The sequence below is a fragment of the Cnephaeus nilssonii genome, assembly GCF_951640355.1.
Source record: "Cnephaeus nilssonii genome assembly, chromosome: 21".
Lineage (NCBI taxonomy): Eukaryota > Metazoa > Chordata > Mammalia > Chiroptera > Vespertilionidae > Cnephaeus > Cnephaeus nilssonii.
Genome location: NC_137092.1, coordinates 22,298,925 through 22,309,782, shown reverse-complemented (window position 1 = coordinate 22,309,782; position 10,858 = coordinate 22,298,925). Strand labels below are relative to the sequence as shown.

The following is a 10,858-nucleotide window of genomic DNA, read 5'->3' as shown; positions in this document are numbered from 1 at the left end:
TAAATAAAAGTTATTTCAAATGGAATCTGTGCCTTTCACATGAAATAATTAAATCTAAATTCATAACAATATTATTTTATGCCAATTTCCCAAAAGAATTAAGTGACCCACAGTATTAAAATATATTATTTTTAAAACAAAAAAATAAATGTAGACAGTATTTAAATGGTCAATTTACAAAAACAGAAATATACAAATACATTTTTTTGTATTATCTTCATATGATTTGCTGAACAAAATCACCTGAAGTGCATTTTATGTTGTTATATTAATATTATACAAATGCAGACTATTTAATAAGCCAATGGTCTAACGGAGATCTAAATTATAACTCTAAGCTTATTTATAAACTAGAGGCTCAGTGCACGAAATTCGTGCACGGAGGGGGGTTGTCCCTCAGCCCAGCCTGTACCCTCTCCAATATGGGACCCCTCAAGGGATGTCCGACTGCCCGTTTAGGCCCGATCCCGGTGGGCAGCCGGATCCCTAAACGGGCAGTCGGACATCCCTCTCACAATCCAGGACTGCTGGCTCCCAACTGCTTCCCTGCCTGCCTTCCTGATTGCCCCTAACCGCTTCTGCCTGCCAGCCTGATCACCCCCTAACCACTCTGCTGCCAGCCTGTTTGCCCCCAACTTCCCTCCTCTGCCGGCCTGGTCACCCCTAACTGCCCTCCCCTACAGGCCTGGTCACCCCTAACTGCCCTCTCCTGCAGGGTTGATCACCTCCAACTGCCCTCCCTTGCAGGCTTGGTCCCTCTCAACTGCCCTCCCTTGCAGGCCGGGTGCCTCCCAACTGCCCTCTCCTGCTGGCCATCTTGTGGTGGCCATCTTGTGTCCACATGGGGGCAGGATCTTTGACCACATGGGGGCAGCTATATTGTGTGTTGCAGTGATGATCAATCTGTATAGTACTCTTTTATTAGATAGGACAGAGGCCTGGTACAGGGGTGGGGGCCAGCTGGTTTGCCCTGAAGGGTGTCCCGGATCAGGTGGGGTTCCCTTGGGGTGTGGGGCGGCCTGAGCGAGGGGCCTGTGGTGGTTTGCAGGCGGGCCACGCCCCCTGGCAACCCAAGTGGAGGCCCTGGTATCTGGAATTTATTTTCCTTCTACAATTGAAACTTTGTAGCCTGGAGCGGAGCCAAGCCTGGGGCTCCCTCCGAGGCCGGCAGCCATTTCTGTTGGGGTTATAATTGAAACTTTGTTGCCTTAAGCAGGTGGGCCCCGCCAGGGTGTGTGGAAAGCTTTGCTTCCCCTGTTGCCGGCGGCAACCCTGGCCTGCTCTCTCAAGCTCCATTCTGCCGCCATTTGTTTGAATTTGTTTACCTTCTATAATTGAAACTTTGTAGCTTGAGTGGAGGCTTAGGCCTGGCAAGGGCAGACAGAAAACTTGGCTTCCTCTGTTACCTAGGAAACCTTGCTCTCTGTGGCTGTAGCCATCTTGGCTTGGGTTAATTTGCATGCTCGCTCTGATTGGATGGTGGGTGTGGCTTGTGGACGTGGCTTTGTGGGTGTGTCAGAGGTATGGTCAATTTGCATATTTGTCTATTATTAGGTAGGATTTTACCTATTCCTCTTAGAATGGTTTTCAAGGCCCTCCTCACCATCCCCAGAACTCCCCCCATTCCTGAAAAATCCTACCTAATAATAGACAAATATGCAAATTGACTGTACTTTCGCTATGCCCACGATTGGCCAGGAGGCGCGGGGGGCGGGACTCGGGGGGGCTGGGGGGGCTGATTGGGCCGGCAGGACGCTGAGCTCACGTCGCCAGCGGCGGCGCGAGCTCGGCGTCTGCGCCATGGCTGTGCTGCGGCACAGAAGGGGCCTCTGGGGCAGCGAGCCCACGTCCCGCTGCGGACCATCAAAAGTGGGGGAGCTGGGTGCCTGTCCACTCTGGCACCAGGCCTTTCAGGAGCCTCCCCCGCGCCGGAGGCTTCTGAAAGGCTTGGTGCACCAGCGGACAGGCACCAGGATGGCAGGTTAGGCCTAGGGGACCCTACATGTGCATGATTTAATCATGTACTGGGCCTCTAGTCTGCTATAAAATTTCTGGGAGGAATTAGATATCTAATTGTTATATCAAATCTTAGTTAAATAAAACTTTACGAGGGCATTTCATTTATTGACACAACTGTAGCATATCATGTGAACATCCAAAACTCAATCAAAGACAAGTCTTATAGAATTTTCACAGAAGGGGAATATTAGTAACACTAGAATGATGTGAAAGTCAACAAACAAAACTGGGCTGAATGTTAAACTTCCTTGGCTGCTGGGCCTTCTACTCTCCTTCAAAGAGCTGATACAGCTCTGTTCTGGAGTATCTGGAGAGCTTAAGGATAACTTATGCAAGTGAACTCCTTGAGAGGAGGGAATAAGAAGCAGTATTATGTAATGATTGAGGATAGGTTCTAAAGCCCAAACTGCATGCATTTGTGGCCCAACTCTACCATCTACCAGCTGTGCTACCCTGGGCAAGATATTATATATCTTGCCTGTTTTCTTTTCTATAAAATGGGGATAATAACAGTACCTTGCCTAGCTCACATGATTAGTGTGAAAATCAAATAAGGTAGGTAATACATGTGGCAAAACATTTAGAATAATGCCTGACACAGTATGGACTCAGTGGACGGTAGCTATCAGGTTACCACTCATCTACGTACTTTCTGTAATACTTATTATGGTGCCTTGTATAGAGTAAGTGATCAATAAATGTGTTAAAATAAATAATATCCAAGTTTTCAGACATAAAATTACACTGGCCTATGATCTTCATTATAACCTAATAGAGCTATGTGAGCTATTATGGCAGATAGGAAAGAGACTGGACCATAAAAACATAAGAATAAAAATTAAGGCAAGAATAGCCATAGTAGGAATTTCAGCCTAATGGGGATCTTTTGTTGTTTTTTTAATTCTCATCCAAGGATATGTTTTTCATTGACTCTAGAGAGAGAAGAAGGGAGAGGAATAAAGAGAGAAACATCGATTGGTTGCCTTCTGTAAGCGCAATGACTTGGGGATTGAACCTGCAACCCAGGTAACGTGCCTTTGATTGGGAATCGAACTCATGAACCTTCCATCCACGGGTTGATGCTCTAACCACTGAGATATGCTGGCGAGGGCTTAATGAGAATCTTATGAGAAAGTCGACAGGTTGCCTATGTGGTAGGAAAGGCCTAGTAGCTAGCTACTGTGCAGGTTACCTGGAATAAAACCGTGGTTGCCTTACCTTCAATAAGATTGACTATAACTTTGGAACTGGCTTACCGAAAGACTCATGTCAGTTATTCTTAATAAATGAAATGGAGCTTATCCTAAGATTTAGACTCTGCCATTCTCAGTGGGAGGCCATCAATGCCTAGGAAACTTGGCATCTCTGAAGTCTACTTTTAAAACTTGAGATTTTTGGATAATGCCAATATAAGACACCACCTTGAAATTTAGTTGATATCTATAAATAAACATATCCTTAGGCTTCAAGCCTGGTGGAGTATAAAGACCAAATTTTCGGTCTAATGATCACTTGAGAGTTATCATGTGAGAATGCTAATTCTTCTAGCATTATTGTTCTTAGGTCTCCTCCTGGTAATAATATAAAAAGCCTGTAAAAACTTCTACAATCATTAAAATGTTTTAAATTACTTGTAAATGTAATGTAATACTATTTTTATATACTTAATAGTAAGTTAAAGATTATTACACCCTAACAAGTTTTTAGTCTTTTATTTTAGGGTCTATGAAAGATAACCAAGTAAGAAAGGATTGATTCCACTTATAATGCCATAATCCCACCCCCTACCTTCAAAAATGCCATCTAAAAATAAGCTCACTTTTCAATTTTATCAGTGGGGTTAACAGTTATTATGTTGTAGTTCTATAGATAATTATAAGAAAGATTAAAGAATGAACTAAGTTTCAATCTACATACAGACTCCCAAAATATTGATATAATTTCATATTGTTTTTTTGAACTATAAATGAATTACTTAAAATGCGTATCTTTATAAGTCAATTAACCTCCCTTGTCTAAGTTTCTCCACTTGTAAAATATGAATATCACTTACCTTATAAATTGTTAATAATTTATGTAAGTACACAGCACATCAGGCATATAGTATTAAGTACTGAATAAATGTTAATTATTAAGATTTTTATTATTTCCCGGTTGATGTGTCTCAGTGGTTGAGAATCAATCTATGAATCAGGAGGTCACGGTTCGATTCCCAGTAAAGGGCACATGCCGGGGTTGTGGGCTCAATTCCCAGAGGGGGGTGTGTAGGAGGCAGCCGATCAATGGTTATCTCTCAGTATTGATGTTTCTATCTCTCTCTCCTTCTCCCTTACTCTGTGAAATCAATAAAGATATCTTAAAGAAAAAGATTTTTATTATTAATCTCTAATTTTTTGCTTAAAAAATTACCAATTATTGAAACATCAACAGTTGGAAGTACCAGTGGCAAAGCTGCTGGAACTCGGGAATTACATTATATTTATGACTGAGATGCAGTACTGTATAGTTGCTATGTATTATTTTTTTTAAAGAGATAGGCTCTTAAAGAAAAACGATGAACACGGGAAAGAAATTAATGCAACCCTATCCCCAGCCTTTTTATATCATAAGCTAATGAGTGATCTAAAATAAACTTCAGAAACTACGTATACCATTAAAGAATGTTAGAGGAATTTTAAATATATAAAAAGAATAAAGGATAAAAAAGGATATAAATGAGGTAATGGAAAATGGGGATGTAATTCTGGCCAAAGAAAAAGCTAGGCTAGCTGCCATTTGGTTAGAGCTCATTCTCAGGATTCAAAAGAAAATGCCTGAACACGCTTGACTGCTGTTCTAGAATACAATATATAATCTACTGAGGAGAATAAGGTAAAGCAATCCATGGTGTACATTACCTACAAACCAAACCAAAGAAAGAAAAATGGAATAACACTCTTTAAATACTGAATGCCAGTGACATTTTTTAACCATTAGGCATTTCTGAGATCAGTTCAGAGCCTTTTATACATTTAAACAAGTACGATTCTACCATAGGGGAAGGAAAAATACACACCTCAATACCCATAGAGCTGCAGAAAGCTTTGGACTTTGTTGAAATTATCTGAATAAAAATATGAATGCGCCCTAACCGGTTTGGCTCAGTGGATAGAGCGTCAGCCTGCGGACTCAAGGGTCCCAGGTTCGATTCCAGTCAAGGGCATGTACCTTGGTTGCGGGCACATCCCCAGGAGGTTGTGTGCAGGAGGCAGCTGATCGATGTTTCTCTCTCATCGATGTTTCTAATTCTCTATCCCTTTCCCTTCCTCTCTGTAAAAAATCAATGAAATATATTTTTAAAAAAATGAACGCAAAGCTATTATTTTTGAAAATATTTGTGCATCGGTTAATAGAAGTTTCTAAAACTAATGTAAAACTAAAGAATCATATTTTACTAAGAGATCAAGATAGGAAGAAACTACTGAAAAATAAAAGGATCAGATAAAACCTGAAGATCCTTCTAGGTTTAGGCATGCTTTAAACATTCCATTGGCTAAGATGAGGATACCTCAAACAAGGCCTGGCAATGACATGCATGTACTACTTCCATGAAACAGGAGACAGAAGATTCACAAGGCTATAACAGCAACCTCAGCCATGGTTTTAAAGAGCTGTGATGTTCCATAAAGGCAGGAATAAAACCCATTTCATTCACTGCTATGTATCTAGCACCAAGCCTACTGCTAAGCGAATACTGGTTAGCCAGCTGATGCACCAAAAGAAAATTGGGGTGGGTAGGAGTTAATGTATACAAAAATGCCACACAAATAAAATTATAGGACCAATGGGAAGAACCAGAAAAGGATCATTTAATTAATTAATACAACCAACAAATATTACTAAGTGCCTATTTTTGTTCTAGATGCCAAGGACAAAGCCTTGAACCAAGACAAAGAAGGGCTTACAGCCCTGCCAGTTTGGCTCAGTCGATAGAGCACTGGCCTTCGGACTGAAGAGTCCCGGGTTTGATTCCGGTCAAGAGCATGTACCTCAGTTGCAGGCTCCTCCCTGGCCCAGGCCTGTGCAGGAGGAAACCAATAGATGTGTTTCACATCGTATTTCTCTCTGTCTTTCCCTCTCTCTAAAAATCAATGGAAAAATATCCTCGCGTGAGGATTAAAAAAAAAACAACAAAAAAGAAGGGCTTATGGCTGAGGGGGATAGAGATTAATGCCAACATCATGATGAAAATAAAATGGTGCTTTTCAGAGAACAGGAGATGGAGAGGGCACTGTATTACAGAGGGATATTCTAAAAACAGCTTTTCTTATCTCAAAAAAATAAAGGGGAGAGCTATTATGAAAACCTAACATATTAAATAAGAAATTAAGTGCGCGTGGGAGGGGGAGCTCTCCCTACAAGAGCAAGGAGTCATACCTAGATACACCAAAACAAGGTATTTGTGTTCCACAGAAGGGCAGTAGCTTAACAAAAACCGGGCTTCTACTGAATAGAAAGCAATATATAGAACTGCAACAATTTACTTATTGCCAGTTTTAGAAATACAGGGTGGGGCAAAAGCAGGTTTATAGTTGTGAATACGTGAAACTCAAATTTTATTCTTGTATTATTATTTATTACTACAGGCCTGGTGCATGAAATTCATGCACGGGGGGGGGGGTACGGGGGGGGGGGGTCATGTCCCTCAGCCCAGCCTGCACCCTCTCCAATCTGGGACCCCTCGGGGGGACACTCGGACATTCCTCTCACAATCTGGGACTGCTGGCTCCTAATCACTTGCCTGCCTGCCTGCCTGATTGTCCCTAACCACTCTGCCTGCCAGCCTGATAGCTCCCTAACGGCTCCCCTGCTGGCCTGATTGATGTCTAACTGCTCCCTTGCTGGCATGATCATCCCCAACTGCCCTCCCCTGCCGGTCCAATCGCCTCCAAGTGCCCTCCCCTGCGGGGCGGAGGGGACTGGGGGACTGAGGCTGGATGAGGTGGGACTGAGGGGACTGGGGGACTCTGGCTGAATGAGGCGGGGCTGCGGGGAATGGGCACTACCATCATGTGGCTGTGGGCACTGCCATCCCTCGTGGCAGTCAATTAGCATATTCCCTCTTTATTAGATAGGATTGTATGATTTTCCATACAAACAACTGTAAACCAACTTTTGACCCACTTTGTATGCTTTCTTTCCCAGAAAACATAAGCCAGTTGAGCTACTGCATCTTCCCAAAATTACGTAAAATAGAAATGAGGCTAGAAAATGCACATGAAAGAATATCAAGTTTCATACAACTAAATTATTTTTGCACAATGTTCTGCTTTTCTTCCTCTCCAGCAAAGCAAAACTTCCTATGCCAAATTCTTCCATAAGCCCCTTAAGATTGTTCTTCAATGACAAGAACAAATGAGTGCTGTTAATGATTTTCAGATTGTAAGCAATAATTCTCATATAAAACAATTTTTTCCTTGAGATTTGCCAAACTATTCCTCTCCAAAAAAATTGTATCCTTGCTCTAAGAATTATTTACTGTATTGTCTGTCCAGGCTAATTTTTACTTTGAATGAGAACCAACAGAAGAGACAACTTTTCAAGGGATGATGAATTGAAAGCCAGAAAAACATTTTCTACTTCGTAGAATTGAATCCACATTGAATTATAGATAAATCTGGCAGTATCAAAGTAAAGAGTTTGTCAGCATATAAAACTCCACCTCCTTTTTTAAGTTTCACAAAGAATGGTCAGTTTTGATCATAATTTTTAGGGGCAAACACCATCAGTTTGGATCCCATCTCTCATGTTAAGAAACATGCCATGAGTCTTTACCTTCTCTCTAGGCACTACAGATTGCTCTGGTTGATACATGTTTGCAAATGAACCTTTGCAGACATAAGGGATAAAGGGTAGCATTATGTAAATTCATTATGCTTGAAGAGGGCAGTGAAACAGAAACTACCAATTTCCATAATGAATGTTATCTTTCAAATGTCTTCAGAGCAAATTCTGTCCTATCAACCATAAGCATCTTGTAAATGTTGACATTTTTGGCAATTGTTTCTTATGAGGGGTAAAGAATTCTAAAATCAAGACAAGTTAAATTAAAAAATCATGACCCTAATTCATTTTAAATTAGAACAAAATAAGAGCAAAGTAAATATTACCAGGATATAAACTATTGTTAAATCTTCATTCTTCAGAACACTTTGGTACTGAAGATCAGGAATAAAAAAAGAACGAGCTGTCTATGATGCAAATAAATCAAGTAGTCACAGCTGTATAAGTTGAAAATGCTTCACATTTCCTTAAGAAAAGCATGTGTGTTCTGATAGATGGAATACATTTAATTTCAAGATTTGCTATAAAATAAAACAAAAAATCACTATATTAAAAAGATTTTCATGCTGGAAATAAGCTAAACTGAGTCACAATGATTTATCTGAGAAATGTTTCATTTTCCTTTCACAAGTCTACCAAATATTTATGCCAAATGTTGCACAATCACATCACAGCCTCAGGTGCTTCACAAACTAGTAAAGGGTTGAATAATATATGAAGACTTCCAATATATAAGATTATACAGATATTAAAATGTATACTCTCTAAGTTCTTTGCCATTTCCCTCCTTTTGATTTTAAATTTTGGATATCCCTCAGAAAGATGCATCTCAATCCAACAGAGAATATGAGAAGTACATGAGGAGGAGAAATTCGGTAAAACCCCAGGTTTCTAGTGTGGGGGAAGTAGTGTAAACAATGCTACACCATAATCACTGGTACATGAGGCTGGGAGATAAGATGGGGATCTGCTTTGGAGGAAGGGGAAAGATGCTATCAGGCCTCAGGAATTACATAGGCAGCTAGACATAAATGTCTAGTCTAGATCTGAGAGTCAGGTGATATGTGGAAAAAGTCTGAATGAGACCACTCCAAATGAGTGTACAGAATAAGAAAAAATGTAGACTGAGACACCTCTAGAAGAACAGATTTAAGACAAAGGCAGAGAAAGAGGAGCCAATAAAACAAAAGCCAGAATATAGAAGGTAAACCAAGAGAGGCAGGTGCTACAAGTGGAGAATTTCAAGAAGCAGAAATAACTAGTATCAACCTCACAAATTTAAGATGAGGCTTGATAAATACTTATTAAATACTTCAATTTGGAAGTCAGTGGTGACATGACAGCAGCAAGGAGAAAGGAGGAATAGGGTGACTTTTTTACTGGCTTAGGCGTGAAGGAGAATTACATGGTGATAGTGAAAGGGAAGATTCTGGGCCAGGAGAACATACAAGACTAAAGAAAACTGAAGAGAAGAAGTCAATGGACACCAAACTGAAGATACAGGAAAGATAGTGGTTTTAACATTTTATCCAAATTAACTTCTGCACCTCAATATTTGCCTCCTTGGCTTTAACCCACAGAAATAATTACGGTGTTTGTTTCAGGGACCAGCGTTTGGAGAAAGCAGGTATATTCTTTAATGGAAAACCTTTCCAGATTCCACTAAACTCCAACCATGCTTCTCTCTCTGTATGCGCATCAGAGTACACGTATATGCACAGAGACAACTTCAAATCCTGCCTGTAGTCTCCATTGAGGAAAATATAAAACAAGGACCCTAAACTAGACATGTGAGCACCAGAATTATTATTATTTTGCCATTTTCTCTTTTTCAATAGGAAACAATACTGACTTACGTTTCTAAAAGATACAAATTATGGAATTTGAGAAAAACATTTCAATGAGAAAAAAACAATCACAGAACCAGCAAATTTTAGAACAAGAGCTTAGCAGGTATAATTGAAAAGATGCTAGATTAAACCTTCAGATTGAGGGTTTGTAGTAACTAGGTTTTAGGACTATGAGTCAGGTCAGCCACCTTCTGGACCTTTGTTTTCTAAAACATAAAGTGATCACTGTGGTCCCATCCAGCCTTAAAAAGAATATGATTCTGGTCCTGTGTGTATTTCTAGGGAAAGAGAGCAGGGCTCAAAGAAGACAATTCAATGACGTGAAGAGTTAGTATGGTGGTGCCATTTTGGAACTGAGGGTTGTTGATTTTCAGTTAAATGTTCTTTATGCTATGAAAAGTTTAAGTTCTTATAAAGTTTGAAGATGTTGATGATATTTTTTAAATGCTCTATTCCTCCTCTCCCCAAAATTACATTTTCAAGACTGGCACAGCCAAGGCTACAGTAAAAAGCGGACACGTGCACAATGTCTCTCCTAATATCCAGCTTAGAGGCTCTCTGGTACAGTCATGCTCACGATGGCCCTGAGTCATTTATCAAAGAAACAGGACACACTATTCTGGAATGTAGTGCCATTATCTACACTGTGTTTAGGGGTATTCTGCCTTCGACACAGGGTGCATAACATTCCCGATTCCACGGGAATCCTAGGAGGTCCCTTAGTTCTCGGACAGACTAAGCCTGATGCTCTATAGTGGCTGAATGAGTATTACTGCCTCTGGCTCTATTTTGTCTTCCACGTCACAGTACTGTAAAGGCATCAAAGATGACACTGCAGCACCTCCTGAACACTTAACAGGCTTTCCGATTTACTTTCAAAAACAGCTATCGAAAAATCCGTAGGAGTAGTTACATAAAAGACAGAATGGAGATGGGAGAAAGAGGGATATTAGAAAGAAAGAAATGTTTATCATTTCATTACTCTCTATACAGGATCAAACCAACTTATTTTTTTAAAGGACAGTTTGAAACTTCTTTTTATTTAAAGATCTAAAAAAACATACATATTTTGTTGAAAATAATCTTATAATGTTAGAATTTTTGTGAGTTTATTTGAGCCAAACTGTCGACAACTGCCAGGAAGCAATATCTCAACGGATTGGGAT

The 10,858-nt window shown here is 40.3% G+C and overlaps 1 protein-coding gene across 6 annotated transcripts in view; it reads right to left on the bottom strand.

Moving 5' to 3' along the window:
• The window catches only part of RALGPS2 (Ral GEF with PH domain and SH3 binding motif 2), a 133,205-nt gene that overhangs the window by 53,301 nt on the left and 69,046 nt on the right, over nucleotides 1-10,858 (bottom strand). The gene's annotated exons all lie outside the window — the stretch shown is intronic.